Source organism: Sinocyclocheilus grahami, unplaced genomic scaffold (genome assembly GCF_001515645.1).
Source record: "Sinocyclocheilus grahami isolate Dianchi unplaced genomic scaffold, SAMN03320097.WGS_v1.1 scaffold184.1, whole genome shotgun sequence".
NCBI classification, from domain to species: Eukaryota; Metazoa; Chordata; class Actinopteri; order Cypriniformes; family Cyprinidae; genus Sinocyclocheilus; species Sinocyclocheilus grahami.
In genome coordinates this window covers 561,670-579,393 of record NW_015505363.1, presented here as the reverse complement: position 1 = coordinate 579,393, position 17,724 = coordinate 561,670, and the positions used below count along the sequence as shown (strand labels likewise).

Sequence of the window (17,724 nt, the reverse complement as noted above, 5' to 3'; positions counted from 1 at the left end):
CACCTTCCTAAGGAAAGGATATGGACCAGAAGACATTGCAATTACTAAATGATATTTAAGCCCCGTTCACACCAAGAACGATAACTATAAAGATAACTATATTAGCATCCACACCAGCGAACGATATTGTCTGTTTATTCTAAGAGCACATGAGTCTGCCGCTTTAAATTCTTGAGCTCGTTACAGCAGGATGGATTCTGATTGGCTGTCAGGGTTTTATCGTTCATCAGCTGGAAAGAAATCGTTTTGAAAGTGATCACAACGATATCGTTCCTCTGTATCGTTATCGTTATAGTTGTGGTGTGACTATGCTATTCTTTAATATTGAGAACGATTTTTAGAACTTTATCGTTACCTTTATAGTTATCGTGCTTGGTGTGAACGGGCCTTTAGACAGACTTAAAGAAGTTCCAGATCTATAATTGTGCTCTTATTATTTCAGTTATTTTGCCTTTAATGTAAATAAACATGTGCAAACAATATACTTGCTCTTGTGAATTTATTTGGATGTTAATTACATTGCGCGAGCTGTCTCTTTAATACCGCTTGGTTTACATACATGTTGCTGCTGATTGGGTTGACATGTTTGACACACCCACCAAACAAGAGAAAACGCATCTCAAACCCCGTTGCACACCGTTTCCAGGAAACATGTCGTTCAAACCGGAAACCGTAGCAAAACGGTGCACAACGGTTTGAGCTTGAACGTGCCCCTGGTCAGGTTGTCATGTGTTTCATTATTAATAATAAACAATGTTTTTATATGACAAATTTTGTACCTTTTACATTTTTGCTGTTTCGTGTTTTATATTAGATTTCATATTTAAATTAATCTGAAAAATAATAGGCTGTTTAATGGCAGGTTGTGACAACTTACCCCCATATAGTGTGACAAAATGACCTGCTGTGGATTTAACGGACTGTGCACGGCAAAAAACGTTTGTGTTCGATAGCTTTTGAAACTTTATGGTTTGTCTCTTTACACGTTTGCATTTGGCTTTGAGCTTCTATCAAAAAGGTGAAGCTGAAGAGAAGATGGTTCTGATGAGAAATGACATTGAAACGAGAGTATATCATCTTCTCGGCCTACAGAGGGCGCTGTTGCTCTTATTATTACTAAGTGCCTGTAACACCCAACTGATCTATAATAGAGAATATCTCGATTACAAGTATAGAATTTAGTTTATAGTATATCAGTATACTATAAGATATATAATATTATATAAGATATATAATAGAGTTATTATATAGTTCAGTGTAAACCCCTCATATTTATCTTTAGTACTTTAATTTTCACATTGTAATGAGAGCAGTATTCACTCAGGTCAGAAAATGCTACAAGTACAAGTACTGCAATATTCCGCCGTTAGCTGTTTGAACCTGAAAGGGTTAACCCGTGTAATTGGATCAATGGGCATAATGCGGAGCCCCAGCATCTAATTTCATCCGCGAAGACTGCTCACAGGCCTGCTGCTGTTGCTGGAATAATCGCTATGAGTTTCAGTCGACGATGGGCCTGCTTTCTAAAAACAACCTGTTGAAAGTGTTTCTCCATGCTCCTGCCTGCTGGTAAATGTTTATGGGAGATATTATTTCGCTGCTCGGTTGTCATGGCAGAAAGGGAAGGTGTCTGAGCGGTGTCAACTTTTCTTCACATGGCGCTTTTCTCGCTCTGAACGCGGTCTGCATGCGAATGCGCTGGAGATAAACCGCTTCACATCGCACCGAGGAACTCCGGGAGAGTTTGACGACGACGCGGGACATCGCCTGAATAAGAGCAAAACGACGAGTAAGTAGATTTCGATATTAGAATCGGTTATGTGTACCTCTCTCTGGTGATGAAGTGCACACATTTTTGCCTCAAGTAGCCTATGTGTGTGAAGGGGTTCATTTGTCCAGAGCATTGTAGAATATAGAGCCAAAACCCGATAAAGGGAATAAACAAGTTTTGTAACGTATTTAGGAATAAGCTTGTTGTTAACACCCGTTTCCTTTGACACTACGGTCATACAAATCCCTTGAAATTTGATGAGGCTTCACCCTTTGCTGTTTGAAGAAAGGAGTTAAAGGGATAGTTCACCCAAAAATAAAAATTCTGTCATCATTTACTCACCCTCATGTCGTTCCAAACCTGTATGAGTTGCTTTCTTATACTGAACACAAAAGAAGATATTTTGAAGATTGCTGGTAATCAAACAGTTGGTGGTTGCCATTGACTTCCATAGTATTTTGTTTTCCTACTATGGAAGTCAATGGCAACCTCCAACTGTTTGATTACCAGCTTACCTTTAATGTCTGCAGACTGCTGATATTACCTGTATGCATTGGGCCTGTTGATTTTTGCTAAATAAACTCGTAAAACTCACTTAAGTTAGTCCACAACCGCGGACATACACTGGAGATTTATTTATTTAGTAAAAGTAATTTTCCCCACTGTGTCATTTCCACCACATTTTAATTTATGTATTGTATCCAGTAATATTGTGTGATCTTTTTTTGGGATAGCATTTTACGCAGTTAAATAATATAAAAAAATGTTGTTTTCTTTTTTTTTTTTTTAAATCTAAGAGTTGGTGGTTGCCATTGACTTCCATCGTATTTTTTTTCCTACTATGGAAGTCAATGGCAACCACCAACTGTTTGATTACCTGTCACGATAACAACTTTTTGTTGTGCGATTATATTGCCCCAGAAATAATAGCGATAAGCGATATTATTGGCATTTTAAAGACCATTTTATGCCACTGAGTATATAATCGTAATGTAACAGCATAATAATGCAAGAAGGCCCACACACTTCCAAATGACAGCAAACTTTTAATTTGTAAGAATATTTAGATCATGGAAATTAAGTCTCACAATATTAGATACCTTAAAAAACCTGAATAAATAAACATTTTCTAACAAAAAGTGCAAAGTAACAAGTACAAAAAAAGAAAAATGCACAAAGAACTTGTATGGAGATTTTTCCATCTACAGATTTTCCCCTGACCTTCTTTTCTCTGTAAATTAAGGGTGCACACTATTGCTGAAAAACACAATCACTGCTTAGCAGTCAGATGTCTGTATGCACAAAGGCACAAGGTCATATCTTCAGATGAAACTTTTTTTTGTAGAAGCATTTTTTTTCAATTTGAACTAGCACCTCATGACTACACCACGTCATGTACGAGAAGCTGCAAAAGACACAGGTGCAAGTGAAATGTACAAAACATGGTGACATAAATTTTGATATATTAAAAAAAAAAAAAAAGTAATTTAATTATATTTAAAGTAAATATAATGGGCGATATATTGCGTCACCAAAAATGATTGAGGTCATGTACATATATTGCGCGATAAGTCGATATATTGATTATTTCGACAGGCCTAGTCATATTTAATCTCGAGCATGCTCTTCACAGTCAATGCATCTTGATATAAAATTACATTAGTACTAAAATACCATTATTAGTATCATTAGTATCATAGTATTTGCACTAGTAGAAGTACATTACCAGGGCAAAAGTGTTGGTTGTTTTGGAAATGATGCTATTATGGGGCAAAATTCAGTTGATACAAGTCATTTTCATAAATACTGAAATGATTTGTTTCACTAATTGTTTAGATCATTACAGTTTTAAATTTAGTAGTATATGTTGATATATGGGTCTGGAGCAAGGTTAAATTATACATTGAAAAGTTGCTAAATTAATGAAGACATGGTAAAAATTTCCTGTGTGACCTTCATATAATAATAATATTTTATGTGTATATATATATATATATATAAATAATTAAAATCTGTTAGTTTTAGCAAAAATCAACCCATGGGACTTCAAAAGTTTAAGAAACACACAAATGCGATTATATTCTAAATGTATAACCTTTTATTGATATAAAACTTTGCACCACTGTTTGTGCTGGCAGTGTCAAACAGGATCAAGGTTCAGGAGAAATCATTTGTTTTCTTCTTGCTCTAGATTGCAGATGAATGGGAATGGCCTATATAAGAATATAATGTAATCCTGTTTTCCTACCTGCATAAAATAGTGTTTTTGCAATTTAACATTCAGGTACATCTCCTTTTGCAGCAAAATGTATCATATTGTATCTCAGATGGAGGAGGGCCTAATGATTAGACTGCTAGAGCAAATATTGTGGGTTCAGTGAAGCATGATCATTGTATAACTCTAAAATCACTTTAAGTTGCTTTGGACACAAAATGTAAAAGTTAAATCAGAGATTAGACTGAGTTATTGTGAATGCCGGGCCAAGGGCTTCATGCTCTTTAGTAATTGGGGTTCTGCACTTTTAAGCGAAGAGAGTTAAATTGCAGATCCGTGAGAGCTCAGGCGATCCGATTCAGCTGGCTTTGTTGTGAACTTCCCATGAAGTCTTATGCCTAGGTATTTTTGTATTGTATTTTATTGCTATATTCAATCATGGAGACCTTTCATGGATGCTCACTGAGCTTAGACTAAACTCACTGGGGCAAACGTAGGAAACTATCTCTGTTGTTGTGCATAGTGCTGGAGGACGCTGGGTGGAGAACAAAACTGCCTTTGTTTTCTTCATGCCTACACAAGGACCCAGAGTGCACTGAGCCTTTGAGAGCAGGGCTATATTGAGCTGGTGACCAATTCAGGATTCTTTGACGGATCAGTGTTCCTGGGAAGATGTGTGGGGAAGAAGGAAAATGTGGGGTTTTAAGTGAAAAATTAACACATGTGGCTGATCTTTCAAACTGGTGGTGTCATTTTGGTCTAAATGGACTTTCTGATAATTTGCATTATGCTTGTGAAGGAATGTTATGCAATTACAATTTCACAAATTGTTTTTTTTTTAAAAATAATTACATGGAGAGGACTTTAAAATATTGTGAGTCAAGGTCAGTAAAATAATTTGTCCTTTAGGTTGTAAAATGTAATGTGGTGCTACTCCTCCATAATTTGACACTGGACCACAAAACCAGTCATAAGGGTCCATTTTTAGAAATTGAGATTTATACATCATCTGAAAGCTGGATAAATAAGCCTCCCGTTGATGTGTGGTTTGTTAGGATAGGACAATATTTGGCTGAGCTACAACTATTTGAAAATCTGGAATCTGAGGGTGCAAAAAAAATCTAAATCTTGAGAAAATCGCCTTTAAAGTTGTCCAAATGAAGTTCTTTGCAATGCATATTACTAAGCAAAAATTAAGTTTTGATATATTTACAGTAGGAAATTTACAAAATATCTTCATAGAACATGATCTTTACTTAATATCCTAATGATTTTTGGCATAAAAGAATAATAATAATAATTTTAGTAGTCAACATTTGAAGTGGATCAAAACCTTTCATCGAAGTTGACCTAAAACCAAAATGCGTTCTTGTCTTAGGACAACTTTGATGAACTTTTTTGATCCACTTCAAATGTTGACTAAGCTGCATACCTGTGCTACTTAAGATATGTGCTACTTAATATAAGATAGATGGATATGGTTTTGTGGTCCAGGGTCACATTTATAAATTAATAATTGATGCAAAACTATATTTGTTACTTTTGAAAATTCTATTCAAAATTGGTAGTTTCTAAATGAAGTTACAATCTGGTAGGTCGTATTTCCCAACACTGTATTGCCAATACATAGGCTAGTAAGCATTTTATTATAAATGTTAACTTTAAATGATTTAGAAAATGTGCCAAATATTGTGAATATGGACATTATATGGCCTGCCAGCTCCTCTGCTGTTGAGATTTCATCTGTATTAGACAGTAATTTTTCTGACATCTGTTGATCTTTTTCATAAACATTAAGTCTTCTCACAGACTTTCTGAAATGAGCTTAAGGCACAGCATTGACTTCCGTCGGTCTGCTTTTGTCAGTCATCCATTTATGAAATTAGGCCATGGTTCCCTGTAAAATAATCCACTGCTTCTGTCAGTTCAGTCCTGCTGCCCTGGATATGTGCCATGAGCTGTAACAGTGGGCCTTTTCATGTTTGCTAGTGCTTCAAAATCCGCTTTGTAGTCAAATCACTTCATGCTACATTTTGAAGAATACTGAAAATATACTAGAACTAAACCAGGTGTCTGGGGCGAGTGGAGCCTTGTTTAGTTGTGTAGGAGTGTTTGGAGGCAGGGGAGGGCCTGATGTGGTGAACGGTCGTGTGCTCGGGGTCTAATTAGAGCAGTGTGTCTGAACCTGACAGCACGCAGGAATGTGCCGTATGTCATGGGTGATGTCCATTCCATCAGGGGTGCAAAGGTTCAACTTACTCACGGTTTGGTTTGCATCACGGTTTTAGGGTTTCGGTACGGTTTGGTATGTGCTATGCTTAGGGAAAAAACTATATTGTCAAATAAGAACAAATAATCTAACTACAAGCAACGGGGGGGTTAGATTCCGTTTTTTTTCTTTCTCCTAGACTCCTTTTTAATGGTTAAAATGGTTAATTAATGTCTAATTAATTAAAATCATGAAACTTAAACAATTTAACATCAATTTATTAAAAGTTTAACAAATATTACGTTTAGGGCCCTATGAAATGTTTTATTTGTCCAACCTTGTTTTATTGTAACCAAATTCTGTTTTAGCGTGTCTAATTTGAAAGCATAAAACATGTTTAATTTATTCTTACAATTTTTTTTTTGCTCCGAAATTCTGTGTTGTGTATTTACATTTTGTTTTAAGGCATAAAACATTAGATTCCGTTTTTTTTTTTTCTCCTAGACTCCTTTTTAATGGTTAAGTTACATTTTATTAATCAAAAAGCATGTCTAATTAATTAAAATCATGAAACTTAAACAATTTAACATCAATTTATTAAAAGTTTAACAAATATTACGTTTAGGGCCCTATGAAATGTTTTATTTGTCCAACCTTGTTTTATTGTAACCAAATTCTGTTTTAGCGTGTCTAATTTGAAAGCATAAAACATGTTTAATTTATTCTTACAATTTTTTTTTTGCTCCGAAATTCTGTGTTGTGTATTTACATTTTGTTTTAAGGCATAAAACATTAATTTAATCTATCTTTTAAAATAAAACAATCTTTGAAAATTAAACAAATTAATTTTTTGGGAAAATAAAGGTCATTTAATATTACAATTAAAACATTGAAGAAATATTGAATGCTTATTCCTTAAAAATAAGGTTTTAATAATTTTAGTAGTAGCAGTCTGTTACGTACATTCTACTCAACAACAGTAATATATTTCTGCCACAATGCCCTCAAGTTAAACCAAACTTTTATTTTGACGGGTTGCCGTGAATACCGTTACATTTCTGTGTGTGTATGACATGATGATAGTTTTACTGAAATGAAACGGTCAAATGCTGATGAAGTGACTCTCAGAGCAGTTCTGGAGATGTTGTTCATGTATTTATGTCCTCATTAGTGAGACGGCAGAGGTTAATATCACCAGAAGCGTCACGAGCGTTTCAGTACGAGTACTACACAAAATCGCACGTCTGCGCCATTCATTAACACAGAGACACGCAGAATTCACATTTAAATATGATACCCATTGTTTCAGTGTAGACGTTGACAATATAAATGTCAATGTTTCTAAATGTGTTGGATTTTAATTTTTTTTATATTTATTTCTCAGTGTCTAAATAGAATATTTTATGGATTGCATTTGTGACGTTGATGTTCACCATCAAAAATATTTAGTTAGCTTTCAGTATTATTGGTGAAGCATTTGTATTAATCCCTCAGTGCAAAAAATTTGTTATTTAAGCTATGAAGTTTGACCTCCAAAGTTGACCTCCAGAGTGGTGGGATTGCTATTCTAGATGGATGAACATCTGGTTATGTGTGGGTGGGTTTTCCTCAGCATAAACAGTCTCTTTTTGGTAATGACGTGTTGTTCAACTTGTTTATTGTAAGTGCATTACAATTTTTTTTTTTTATGAAATATTTTATGTTGTAATCATAGAGCTTAACTTCTATTGAACCCGGGACATTCCTTGAGCGAGGTGTTGACTTGCGCTAGGTCAGGTTTGGGGCCAGTAGCACATAGTCGAGGTGTTTCCAGTGTCCTCATGATTGCTTCTACAGGTCTCCTATGTGTGGCATTTCACTCTCCATCTCAGAATGTGCCACATTTGAGTGCCTGGGTTTATATTAACCTGCTGCTTTCTTTACCGTACTGCCAACGTAAGAGGACCAGGAGACTCTTTCTGTTGCTTACAGTATATCTTCTCTGGCTTACTAAAACCTGACAAAAACCTAACAACATCTTCCTCTCACAGGGCCAACGAAGAGGCCGTTTTCTTGGGCAAAGCACCTCTAATTTCTAACATTCTCCTTTGCTTGTGGTAAGTTCCTAATTTTAAGCTTGTTTCTCTCTGGTTTTGCAAATGTTACTCTGTATTTCCATATATATATATATGTGTGTGTGAATTTTTGTGCATCTCTTTTAGTGGTCATTTGTGTTGCATGATTTCCCTCATGAGAATAATCTGGCCTTGCTGTTTGTATTCCCCTAACAATGTTGTTTGCCAGTTGCAAAGAAGTCAGATCCTGTTGGAAAGAATGCCCTTGTTGGAAAAAGTATGCCTGGTTTAATGGGCATTTTTGGAGTTGAAATATTGTAGACGCTTTGCAGTCTTGTATACATTAATCAGATTAATGACTGCGAGTTTCCAGCAAGGATTATGAGAGCTTCAACCCCTTCTTCCCATGGCCTTATTCTGCTCAGACAGAAGCCATTGTTTTCATGGGTCTGTGGTGGTGGCAGGTTATCCAGTATCTGTCATTCATTTGTTGACTTGGCCCACGAGTCAAAAGTTTTCTTCTTGTGTACCACTGAGGCTGACATGCATTTACGCTGTTTGCGAAGGTGTGTGTATCAGAGAGACCTGTGTGTGTGTGAGTCATACAAACAAATGCCACATGCCGCAAGTTGTATTTTCAAAGCCACATCTAACAACTAGAGTAAATGCCCCTCTAATCGGTTCCAAATGTTCTGCCATGCACAACTTTTGTTAAAGGACATTGGCACATGCAGCCAAATTTGTTTCCAATGTCACCTTATAGGGGTAGTTTACCCCAAAATGAACACTTTTACTTGCCTTTTGATTCAGATCTGTTTGATTGTCTTTTTTCCCCCATGTAAAAAATTATGTTTTGCAGAGTGTTCATGTTGCTCTTTTTCCACACAATGAAAGTGATTGGGGAAGGATACTGTCAAGCAAAAAACTAAACAAAACGTAAAAGTAGTTTTTGCAATATTTCATATCTCTCGAAGCTTTGGTGCAACTCACTTACAGAAGTTAGGATTTAAGCCCTATTCGCACGGGATTAGTATTACCTGGTGACCTCCAGTCATTTGTAATAATTGCGGAGGTTGTCTGTGATCTTAATCCCGTGTGAATCGGCCATGTCTGTAATTTGTAAAGTAAAAATTCACCCGCAAATGACCTACCATATTTCGCCGAACACCGAGGTCCTGTGATAATATTAGTCCCGTGCGAATCGGCATTTCTGTGATTCGGCCAGCATTTGGCGGGTCGCATATAATTTTTCAAGGTTTTTGTTTGCTGTCCGCCTTTTTATCCATCTTTCATGAAGAATGGAGCTGCGTTGGAGTGTTTGATATTATTCTGGGTGCTGTCATCATATCGCTACACCATACAATTTGCAGAAAGAGAAAGCTGAAAAGGTTTTGAGGTTAACGTGTTACAAATCAAGCATAAAGCTTGAGATATTATTTTAACCTGGTGAAATGTAAATGACACAGCGCACAAAACTATATTAGCTTCTTTTTTTTCTTTTTTTCCATCTGGACCATAGAACGGGACTCTCAAAGCCTTGACATCCGGGAGACAAGTCGGTAAATTCGAGTAAAATCACAGGCTTCGCTTATCCCGTGCGAATGCACCACACGAAATTCAGATGTGGGGGGGTAATTTCAAAATCACACAAGGTCCCCAGATAATACTAATCCTGTGCGAATAGGGCTTTAGTTAACCCTTGGTCATTTTAAACCCTAGGTAATCCTGGGTTATCTTGTTTCACGTTTCACACTGCTCATAATTTACACAGGGTTCACAATTAATGCCAGGTATTCATATTCCGCGATTTGAAAATTTCACAGTTTCAAAACCACTAATAATTTCCGTTATACTGTTCCTGTGGTATGTGCCGTTTTTAATGTCTCCTCAAAAAAGACTGAAAGTGTAGTAATCCCTCAGGTTGAGTGCAGTGTAGAGAGACCCTCCTCCTCGTGTTGGTGTGAGCTAGCGGTCAGTCACGTGTGTGTGTAGGATGGCTGAACTTAAAGGGATAGTTCACCCAAAAATTTAAATTCTGTCATTTACTCACCCTCATGTCGTTCCAAACCTGTATGAGTTGCTTTCTCATGTTGAACATAAAGAAAATATTTTGAAGATTGCTGGTAATCAAACAGTTGGTGGTTGCCATTGACTTAAATGGTAGGAAAACAATTTTTTTTCTTTTTAGGAAACAAATCAAAGAAAAAATAAACAAATTCTACTGTTCCTAATATTCTGTATGTTGCTCAAAAACAAAATATATTGTGCTCAGCTGAAAAGTTTTTTTTTTTTTTACCCAGTCATTTAAAAGTAACACATTTTAGAGCTGTAACGACGATACCGTGATATTTTTTTCCTTAAGGTTATCATACTGTCAAAATCTTATACCAGCCCATGCCTAATTCATACACTGATTTTTCACACTGTACATTCCTAAACCCCGGGTTAATGTTCTTATTTGCGTATTTGCAGTGTCAAGTAATTGATTTGATGAATTCAGCATGCAACCTCTTTACTAGAGATGCAGTTGTATTTCATCCAATCTCTGTTGTGGACTTGCGCACAAACTGAATTGTAATCATTTTTCAAAATGTCGTTTGCTTGTAAAAAATCGGCAATTGGAATCAAGCATTAAAAATGTAGATCAGTGCATGTTAAGGGTAGGCGATCTTCCCAAAATATCATAATGATTTTATAAAACACAATCATGATCCACGATCTGAATCGCGATCTTCTCATTTTTGAGATATACTATTGAGAATATCCAGACTGGAACAAGCCTATGACTACTATGAATCTATTTGCACAATTAAAAAAAAACAAAAAAAACTAAACAATCAGTTGTCAAAAGTGTCTTTAAAAACTTTAAAACAAAAATTAATCTTTAAAACACTGCATCACTGTATGAATTAAATATACATTGATTCTTATTAAAGTTATAAAGTGATCCAGTCAAGAGCAGTGAGTGATTTTCTCTCTTTTGTTGTTTGATTAACATTAATGACACAGACAGCAGTAGGTTTATTAGGCTGCTGACTCTTTGAAACCGAATGCATGGATCTAATATACTGACACATAGGGATGTAACGATTCGATTCACGATTTTGATTTCACGATTCGATTCGATTCGCGATTATCATTCTCTTTTTTTATTTTTTTATTATTTTTTTTTAACAAAATGAGATTTAAGACAAATTATAAATTAAATGTGTCCTTTTATTATTGCTTGGACAAAATGCTGCACATTTCTCTGTGAAATTGAAATATAACACTATAAAAATATACTAATATAGCACTTGCATATTACTGCTCTTTTGTTGGTTTTGATTGCTTCTATTATCCTCATTTGTTAGTCGCTTTGGATAAAAGCGTCTGCTAAATGACAAAATTTAAATGTAATGTAAATAACAAAACAAAATTTTAAAACAAGCCCCAAATCAAATAAGTAACACAAATAAAATAAATATCTTCATATAAACAAACTAAGGCTTTGTCTGTGCTCTTTCCATTTAAAATTAGAGGCAACCACTGCATTTTAATCATGATCCAAACAAAAATGCTGCATACATGCAACTTGAGCAGTTTTTAATCTAAATTAGATTGTATAATTTAATGTAATGTAATGTAATTTGGTTGCCTCTAATTTTAAATGGAAACACAGCCAAAGCATTTGTTTGTTTATATGAAGAGATTTATTTGTTACTTATTTATTTGATTTGGGGCTTGTTTTTAAATTTCAATTTAATTTTGTTATTTATATTTACATTATATTTAAATTGTAATTTTAGCAGACGCTTTTATCCAAAACGACTTACAAATGAGGACAATAGAAGCAATCAAAACCAACAAAAGAGCAGTAATATGCAAGTACTATATTAGTATAGTATTATATATCAATTTCACAAAGAAATGTGCAGCATTTTGTCCAAGCAATAATAAAAGGACACATTTAATTTATAATTTGTTTTAAATCTCATTTTGTTAAAAAAAATTATAATAACCGAATCGTGAAATCAAAATTGTGAATCGAATCGTGAGTTGATTGAATCGTTACATCCCTAACTCCTACACCTAAATGAATCGCGATTTGTTTAGCATCTCAACCGATTTGAATAGTCACATATTTGAATCGATTTTCAACCGGCTCGCAGTTAATCGTTACATCCCTACTGACACGCATACTATTACTTTCCCAATTGTTTGTTCATTTAAGACATCACTGACTGTCTTTACGTAAATCCTCGCCAAGACACATTTTTTTGTGTATATTTGACCATTTATGTGCGCGCCTGAAAGCCATCTTTGAAATGCCTCTTGGGCATGCAAGTGCAGCTCCTATCTCTTTGAATGGGGAAACATCAAATTCTCAAATTTTTATTTTGCTGAAATGGCGTTCTTTTGTTCAAATGCGCAGTCCTAAGTGCGCGTCTCAGAACGCGGTTTCTATAGCAAGTGGAACTTCTAACGGCAGCTGCAGCGACGCAATTACTTTACCAATAAGCAGTTGGATCTTTTATTCAGATGGCGGGGCTTCCGTCAATAGAGCAGCCATATTGAGTATTGCATTTTTCCCCATTCAAAACCATATGAGTGACACGTCTTGGGTATTCTATAGTCTTTGCTCAAACCCCAAGTATACTTTGCTTGTTTGTGTTTAGCTCTGTGTCGGAGTGCGCACAAAAAACACACCTGAGGAACAGGCACTTTCACAGTTAATGCACTTTTAATAACTATTTAAAAAAATAAAGTATGTCCTGCAGTAAACTACCTTTTACGACAGTCACATTACATGATTTGTCTGATTTGGGCATTAAGCTTTTAACTCTTTCCCCGCCAGCATTTAAAAAAAAAAGTTGCCAGCCACCACCAGCGATTTTGATGATTTTCACTAAAATTTGATGGCCTCCAGTATATTTTGCTGTATGGATATTTGAATATGCAATTAGGGTTGCAAAATTCCGGGAATTTTCAAGATTGGACACTTTCCATGGGAATATATGGGAATTAATGGGAATAAACTGGAAATTTGCAAAATTGCAGGAACTGGGACTTAAATGTAGTTGAGAAAAAATCTTGCAGCATAATCTTGGTTAAAACAACCTGATTTAATGCAATTTCCGTTGAATTTCTACTCTACACATTGCTCAATCACATGCACACACAGCACACTGCTTACTGCAGGGCTATTGAGGCCACACCCCCTACATGCACTATGCTTTCCTCCATAACATGAACGGATCATTTCTTAAATCCTGCACACAAAATATCAAAAGGTCCATCTTGGTAAGTATTCATGTAAATTACACGAATATTACAAAAATTTTTTTAAACTTCCTTGTGCTGCGTGTAATATACTGTGCAACTAAATTAGGCTATACCATTGTAAAAACAAATACACTGACTGAACAAACCATAGACTGGAACAAACATTTAGGTGAGATAATAATAAAACAGAAGTCTAAAAATGCCCTCCCCCACACACAATCCCTTCTAGTCACCTAAGTGTGCGTTCACACCGCCGCCGTCGAGAGCGTCAAAGTGGCCGGAAGTCATTCATTTTCAATGTGGGCCGGCGTCGAGCAGCGGCGCGGCGCGACTTGGACGTTGAGGGCGTCGAGGAGAGTTGAAATCAGGTCAACTTTATGGTAATGACGCGGTTTGGCGGCATCTGGCGGCAACCAATCGCAACGTAGAAGTCCACCGCTTGAGAGGATTCCAGAGAACGCAGTCCTGTAAACTTTGGTTCCGACCACATTAGTTCCCAAGCAAAATGGAGGAGAAGTTGATTATTGCTGTGGCGGGTTTCCCAATAATCTATACTTACATTAAGTAATGTTTATACCTGATTATACTTAAGTAACATTTTCAATGCAGGACTTTTACTTGTATCAGAGTATTTTTACAGTGTGGTATTAGTGCTTTATACATTATGAGGTAAAGGATCTTAATACTTCGTCCACAACAATATTTAATGAGGTTAACTTATAATGTTACCCTGCTTGTGGTCAGTCTGCACAAGATCAACAAGTGTGTTTGCTTTGCGTCCCCTTTAAATACAAGATAAGCATTCGATCTACATCAGAGCGTCCACATATCTTTCTACAGCGTTGTTGGCAGGGCGGCCAGAGTGATTTTTGACGCCCTCAACGGCGGCGGTGTGACCGCACAGTAAGAGGAGGATTCCCCTGCATTTTCTCTGAAGCCACACTTGCTGCATTTGAGCCCAAAGACTTCATCTAAGTTTTGATATTCTAAATATATTTGATCTATGGGATTCAAGTTTAACTAGTAAATACCAAAAAGTGTTTTTACAGTAGCTAGCTAGCCAGTAAAATCAAGATATGAAAAATCTAAGCGAGTTAGCACTATTTCATTGACAATTTATGAGGTATAAACTAGCTCAAGCTGTGATGCTCTTTCTGCGAGCCAGTTTTCTGTTATCAATCAGAAGTACAGTACTGGTCAAAGGTTTGGACACATTACTATTTTAATGTTTTAAACATTGCATTTCTTTATGTAATATTGTGCAGTATTAATGTTATTACAATTTAAAATAATGGTTTTCTGTTTTAATATACTTTAAAATATAATGTTTTTCTGTGATGCAAAGCTGAATTTTGAACATCATTACTCCAGTCTTCAGTGTCACATGATTCTTCAGAAATCATTCTAATATGCTTATTATAATCAATTTTGGAAACAGTTGTGCTGTTAATTTTTTTATTTTTTATTTTATTACCTGTGATTCAGTGATCAGTTTGTGGCACTGCTGAGGTGGTATGGAAGCCCAGGTTTCTTTGACAGTGGCCTTCAGCTCATCTGCATTTTTTGGTCTCTTGTTTCTCATTTTCCTCTTGACAATACTCTTGACAGGCTCAGGTCTGGTGAGTTTGCTGGCCAGTCAAGCACACCAACACCATGGTCATTTAACCAACTTTCGGTGCTTTTGGCAGTGTGGGCAGGTGCCAAATCCTGCTGGAAAATGAAATCAGAATCTTCAAAAAGCTGGTCAGCAGAAGGAAGCATGAAGTGCTCCAAAATTTCTTGGTAAACGGGTGCAGTGACGTTGGTTTTCAAAAAACACAATGGACCAACACCAGCAGATGACATTGCACCCCAAATCATCACAGACTGTGGAAACTTAACACTGGACTTCAAGCAATTTGGGCTATGAGCTTCTCCACCCTTCCTCTAGGACCTTGGTTTCCTAATGAAATACAAAACTTGCTCTCATCTGAAAAGAGGACTTTGGACCACTGGGCAACAGTCCAGTTCTTCTTCTCCTTAGCCCCTCTGACGTTGCCTGTGGTTCAGGAGTGGTTTAACAAGAGGAATACGACAACTGTAGCCAAATTCCTTGACACGTCTGTGTGTGGTGGCGCTTGATGCCTTGACACTAGCCTCAGTCCATTCCTTGTGAAGTTCACTCAAATTCTTGAATCGATTTTGCTTGACAATCCTCATAAGGCTGCAGTTCTCTCGGTTGGTTGTGCATCTTTTTCTTCCACACTTTTTCCTTCCACACAACTTTCTGTTAACATGCTTGGATACAGCACTCTGTGAACAGCCAGCTTCTTTGGCAATGAATGTTTGTGGCTTACCCTCCTTGTGAAGGGTGTCAATGATTGTCTTCTGGACAACTGTCAGATCAGCAGTCTTCCCCATGATTGTGTAGCCTAGTGAACCAAACTGAGAGACCATTTTGAAGGCTCAGGAAACCTTTGCAGGTGTTTTGAGTTGATTAGCTGATTGGCATGTCACCATATTCTAATTGGTTGAGATAGTGAATTGGTGGGTTTTTGTTAAATGTGAGCCAAAATCATCACCATTAAAAGAACCAAAGACTTAAACTACTTCAGTCTGTGTGCATTGAATTTATTTAATACACGAGTTTCACAATTTGAGTTGAATTACTGAAATAAATGAACTTTTCCACAACATTCTAATTTGAGAGGTACCTGTATATGATAGTTTTATAAATTTCCCCAAATTTTCAATTAATTCCCATAAATTCCTGGTAAGTTTCAAACTTGGAATATTTCCGAAGTTCCCATGGAAAATTTCTGGAAATTTCATGGAAGTTTTCCACCCCCTTGCAACCCTATATGCAATACACCAAAATAAATTTCAGAGCCTCTACTTTAAAAAAAAAAAAATCTGTTTTATTCTAGTATTAAGCATTCTCTTTTTTTTTTTATCAACACTTGAATATAGGTAGGTTTCAGAAAAATGCATAATTTTGAGCAAAAAGGTGAGAAAATCAAATTTTTATCAAAAACTACATCTGGATAATATTCAGTACGATTATCAAAGCATAAATCCAGTAAATTGCTTCCATCAACACCTCCAAAGCTTGCACAGACATACACCACTTCCTGGATCAACATTTTACTCTGTAACATTATGCCGTTTTCATTTATGCTGTCTATTGCTGATGATCGCATTATTTTTCATATGCATCTGTTTACGTTTCTCTGTCCTGTTCACGTGTGTTTTTGTTCGGGAGGTTTTGTACTCGTTTAGAAGATGTGTAATAGCGCCCCCGAGTGTATAACAGTGAAAAGCCGTAAAAACTCGTCAATGGCAGGGAAAGAGTTAAGGACAGGCGAAAGTGCACCGCTATAAATGAAAGCAATGGCATGCGGCACAATGATCTTTTTAATAAAATTGGAACTGAAACTAAAATTTAATTAATCTTAGTACTATTGTTAGCTCACATTGAATTGTTTTTCAAATATGTCACCATGCATGAAAGACACATAATGGAGACACATGATAATTTGGCCAGTCAGTCATCTTGTAGGCAGAACATAAAAAAAACAGTTGATGTGTTTCCTGTCAGTTCACTGAAAAATTTGCCCTCCTACAGCTCTCAAATGTAGGCCTGTCACGATAACAACTTTTTGTTGTGCGATATATTACCCCAGAAATAATAGCGATAAGTGTTATTATTGTAATTTTAAAGACCATTTTATGCCACCTGAATATAAAATCATAATGTAACCACATAATAATGCAAGAAGGCCCACACACTTCCAAATGACAGCAAACTTTTAATTCTTAAGAATATTTAGATCATGGAAATTAAGTATCAAAATATTAGATGCCTTAAAAAACTTGAATAAATAGTAAATAAACATTTTCTAACAAAAAGTGCAAAGTAGAAAGAAAAAAAATACAAATAAAATTATGGAGATTTTTCCATCTACAGATTTTTCCCTGACCTTCTTTTCTCTGTAAATTAAGGGTGCACACTATTGCTGAAAAACACAATCACTACTTCGCAGTCAGATGTCCGTATGCACAAAGGCACAGATCCCTAAACAAGACCATATCTGCAGATGAAACTTTGTTTGTAGAAGCATTTTTTAAATTTGAACTAGCACCTCATGACTACACCACGTTATGTATGAGAAGCTGCAAAAGACACAGGCGCAAGTGGAATGTACAAAACATGGTGACATTAATTTTTAAG

General features: G+C 36.0%; 1 protein-coding gene across 1 annotated transcript in view; it reads left to right on the top strand.

Moving 5' to 3' along the window:
- Positions 1 to 1,404: 1,404 nt before the first annotated feature.
- The window catches only part of LOC107594492 (protein kinase C and casein kinase II substrate protein 3-like), a 59,200-nt gene continuing 42,880 nt past the window's right edge, over positions 1,405 to 17,724 (top strand). Inside the window, exons 1-2 of the mRNA XM_016284560.1 lie at positions 1,405 to 1,789; positions 8,226 to 8,291. The gene's annotated coding sequence lies outside the window, so the exon portion shown is untranslated. The remainder of the gene's footprint in view (positions 1,790 to 8,225; positions 8,292 to 17,724) is intronic.